The sequence below is a fragment of the Bubalus bubalis genome, chromosome 7, assembly GCF_019923935.1.
Source record: "Bubalus bubalis isolate 160015118507 breed Murrah chromosome 7, NDDB_SH_1, whole genome shotgun sequence".
In the NCBI taxonomy this organism is placed as follows: domain Eukaryota; kingdom Metazoa; phylum Chordata; class Mammalia; order Artiodactyla; family Bovidae; genus Bubalus; species Bubalus bubalis.
In genome coordinates, this window is record NC_059163.1 from 87045828 (window position 1) to 87050931 (window position 5104).

Below are 5104 nucleotides of genomic sequence, written 5' to 3' on the forward strand. Positions count from 1 at the left end.
CTACTTCCCTTTTAAAGGGCAACCCTAGGGGAAGACTGGGCTTCCTTTGTGGCTCAGGTGGTAAAGAATTTGCCTGCAATGCAAGAAACCTGTGTTCGATCCCTGGGTTGGGAAGATCCCCTGGAGAAGGGAAAGGCTACCCACTCCAGTATTCTGGCCTGGAGAATTCCTCAGACTGTATAATCCATAGGGTCGCAAAGAATAGAACATGACTGAGCGACTTTCACTACTCACTACTAGGGGAAGACTGGTAGCTATGAGAAGAGAATTTTTTAGGCTTTTTGAGTTATTTAGGTCAGTTCTAAATTCATATAAAGGAAGCCAACATTTTGGTGCTACCATGCATAATTTATTCTGCAGCCATCCTAGGAAAAACAGTCTCCTTCATTTTCTTTTCCTGGGTTTCAAAATCAAACAAATGCCGGAAGACCATATCTATGAAACTCAGTGAGGTTATGAAAGTAAGTAATATATTCCACTTAGAACATAATCGTAACTTGGACTTTAGTTTAAGAAATAATTAAAACATATTTAATTCACTTGAGTTTTAGTTGTGTCTTTCTATATTCTAAGTATATTATATGTTTCCAAAATTTTAACTCCAGTGGGAAAAAAACAGATTTTTTAACACTCGGGTAAATTTTAACTTAGAAATGTATTCATGTATGTTTAATTTTTTACATGATAAATGGAACTAAATGAGGAAAATATAATCAGTACTGGCACATCAATTGCATAGCATAGAATGATTACAGTATATATAATTTGCACTCCAAAAACATATGCAGTCTTTGAGTTTAAACTTGCAATTGGGAGTTCACAGATCCTTTACAGTTACTAATGTTTAGCATTCTTATTTTTTCAGCTTTGGGCAAATCATAAACATCTTTTGTCTTCAGACTCCACTGGATGATACTGGGCACATTAAACCATGCTAAGCAATTTCCTCAGAGAGTATGCTCCCACTCATGGCCCCTTTCACTGGATACTATCCCATTCACTGTCTGTGGGCAATTCAGGTGGCCACACTTCTGTAATTTAACTCCACCACCCCAGCCACAACTGCTTTTCCAGCGCTGGACTCTGGCTCAATTACACGCAGGCTGTGGGCGGAGCAACACCAATCAGATTACCTCACCAGAATGTAAATAAGAGACAAAGTCTGGTTGTCCACAGGCAGGGCAACCAATACCCCAAACTAGCAATTTCAACACTTCCCCTTGCTGCACTCCTGGGCTCCAGCACAGCTGCTGTGTGAAAGTGTTAAGTAGCTTCAGCCGTTTCCAGCTCTTTGCAACCCCATGGACTATAGCCCACCAGGCTCCTTTTTGTCTGTGGGGTTTCCCAGGCAAGAACACTGGAGTGGGTTGCCATTTCCTCCTCCAGGGGATCTTCCCAACAGAGGGAGAGAAGTGGGTCTCCTTCATTGCAGGCAGGCTCTACCATCTGAGCCTAAGTTTGATTTATTTATTTAATATGCTTTCAGTTTGAGGGTTTTTAAAGAATTTTTTTAGATGTGCACTGAATATGTCACAAGTTATATACAAGTAACATGAAATAGCACTCGTGAGCTGCTATGGGGAAAAAATAGAGAACTTCAAATGCTGCATATCACTGAATATGTTATTACATGAGGACAGTAAGGTACCAGAAATATTCACCAAAGATAGAAATGTAGAGATCTAGCAATTCACATCAAAAGAGGGCAGATTCTGATTCTTATACCTGAAGTTAAATAAAATTAAGAGAGAGGAGAAAAGCAGCAGAAGTTAACACAAATTATCTTAAACACCCTTTGGGAAAAATTAGAAAAGAATAAGTAAGTTTTCTCCCTATAAGTATGTTGTACTGAGATTCAGCTAACACTTTGAGAGAGACTACTTGCTCCTAGAGGTGGAAAATTTTAAAGAAAACAAAATTAAAAATTTTATAGGGTAGTGACTTTAGGATAATGAAGAGTATGAAAAGACAAAAGATATGACAATGAGAGATGAATTCCCCAGGTCAATAGGTGCCCAATATGCTACTGGAGAAGACTGGAGAAATAACGCCAGAAAGAATGAAGAGACAGAGCCAAAGTGAAAGCAATGCCCTGTTGTGGATGTGACTGGTGATGGAAATAAAGTCCAATACTGTAAAGAACAATATCGCACAGGAACCTGAAATGTCAGGTCCATGAATCAAGGTAAATTGGAAGTACTCAAACAAGAGATGGGTAGAGTGAACATCAACATTGTAGGCATCAGTGAACAAAATGGACTGGAATGGGGGAATGTAACTCAGATTACCATTGTCCCTACTACTGTGGGCAAGAATCCCTGAAGAAATGGCTGGCTGAGGAGGTCTTACAAATAGTTGTGAAAAGAAGAGAAGTAAAAAGCAAAGGAGAAAAGGAAAGATGTACCCATTTGAATGCAGAGTTCCAAAGAATAGCAAGGAGAGATAAGAAAGCCTTCCTCAGTGATCAGTGCAAAGAAATAGAAGGAAATAATAGAATAGGAGAGACTAGAGATCTCTTCAAGAAAATTAGAGCTACCAAGGGAATATTTCATGCAAAGATGGGCACAATAAAGGACAGAAATGGTATGGACTTAACAGAAGCAGAAAATATTAAGAAGTGGTGACAAGAATACACAGAAGAACTGTACAAAAAAAAGATCTTCACAACCGAGATAATCACAATGGTGTGATCACTGACCTAGAGCCAGACATCCTGGAATGTGAAGTCAAGTGGGCCTTAGGAAGCATCACTATGAACAAAGCTAGTGGAGGTGATAGAATTCCAGTTGAGCTATTTTAAATTCTAAAAGATGATGCTATGAAAGTGCCGCACTCAAAATGCCAGCAAATTTGGAAAACTCAGCAGTGGCCACAGGACTGGAAAAGGTCAGTTTTCATTCCAATCCCAAAGAAAGGCAATACCAAAGAATGTTTAAACTACTGCACAATTGTACTCATCTCACATGGTAGTAAAGTAATGCTCAAATTCTCCAAGTCAGGCTTCAGTAATACATGAACTGTGAGTTTTCAGATGTTCAAGCTGGTCTTAGAAAAAACAGAGGAACCAGAGATCAAATTGCCAACATCCGTTGGATCATCAAAAAAGCAAGAGAATTCCAGAAAAACATCTATTTCTGCTTTATTGACTATGCCAAAGCCTTTGACTCTGTGGATCACAATGGGAAATTCTTCAAGAGATGGGAATACCAAACCACCTGACCTGCCTCTTGAGAAATCTGTATGCAGGTCAGGAAGCAACACTTAGAACTGGACATGGAATAACCGACTGTTTCCATATCAGGAAAGGAGTACATCAAGGCTGTATATTGTCACCTTGCTTATTTAACTTATTTGCAGAGTACATCATGACAAACACTGGGCTGGATGAAGCACAAGCTGGAATCAAGATTGCCAGGAGAAATATCAATAACCTCAGATATGCAGATGACACCACGCTTAATGGTAGAAAGTGAAGAGGAACTAAAGAGCCTCTTGATGAAAGTGAAAAAGGAGAGTGAAAAAATTGGCTTACAGCTTAGCATCCAGAAAACTAAGATCATGGCAACTGATCCCATCACTTCAGGCAAATAGATGGGGAAAAAGTGGAATCAGTGGCTGACTTTATTTTTTTGGGCTCCAAAATGACTGCAGATGGTGATTGCAGCCATGAAATTAAAAGACGCTTACTCCTTGGAAGAAAAGTTATGACCAACCTAGATAGCATATTAAAAAGCAGAGACATTATTTTGTCAACAAAGGTCCATCTAGTCAAGGCTGTGGTTTTTCCAGTGGTCATGTATGGATGTGAGAGTTGGACTATAAAGAAAGCTGAGCACTGAAGAATGGATGCTTTTAAACTGCGGTGTTGGAGAAGACTCTTGGTCCCTTGGACTGCAAGGAGATCCAACCAGTCCATCCTAAAAGAAATCAGTCCTGAATATTCATTGGAAGGACTGATGTTGAAGCTGAAACTCCAATATTTTGGCCACCTGATGCAAAGAGCTGACTCATTTGAAAAGACCCTGATGCTGGGAAAGATTGAGGGCAGGAAGAGAAGGGGATGACAGAGGATGAGATGGTTGGATGGCATCACTGACTCAATGGAAATGTATTTGAGTAAGCTCTAGGAGTTGCTGATGGACAGGGAGGCTTGGCATGCTGCGGTCCATAGAGTTGCAAAAACTCGGACATGACTGAGCGACTTAACACTCACTAGCAAAGTAATGCTCAAAATTCTCCAAGCCAGGTTTCAACAGCATTTGCACCATGACCTTCCAGATGTTCAAGCCGGATTTTACAAAAGCAGAGGATATATCAATAAGTACTTTAAATGTAAACGGATTAAATGCTCCAACCAAAAGACACAGACTGGCTAAATTGATACTAAAATAAGACTCATATATATTCTGTCTAAAAGAAACCCACTTCAGACCTAAAGACACATATAAACTGAAAGTGAGAGGATGGAAAAATATATTCCATGCAAATAGGAAGCAAAAGAAAGCTGGAATGACAATCTTCATATGAGACAAAGTAGACCTTAAAATAAAGAATACTGCAAGAGATAAGGAAAGACACTATGTAATGGTCAAGGAATCAATCCAAGAGGAAGACATTGCAATTGTAAATATCTATGCACCCAACATAGGAGCACATCTATACATAAGACAACCCCAACAGGCATAAAAGGAGAAACTGACAGTAACACAACAATATCAGGAGACTTTAACACCCCCATAACACCAATGGACAGATCATCAAAGGGAAAATTATTAAGGAAACACAAGTTTTAAGTGATACATTAGATGAGATGGATCTCACTGATACCTTTCGGACATTCCATCCAAATGCAGAAGAATACACCTTCTTCAAAGTGGACATGGAACATTCTCCAGGATAGACCATATCTTGGATCACAAATCAAACCTCAGTAAATTTAAGAAAATCAAAATCATACAAGCATCTTCTCCAACCACAGCACTATGAGACTAGATATCAATTACAAGAAAAAAAATATAAAATGCACAAACACATGGAAATTAAACAATACATTTCTAAATAACCAACAGGTTACTGAAGAAATCAAAAGGGAAATCAAAAAAAA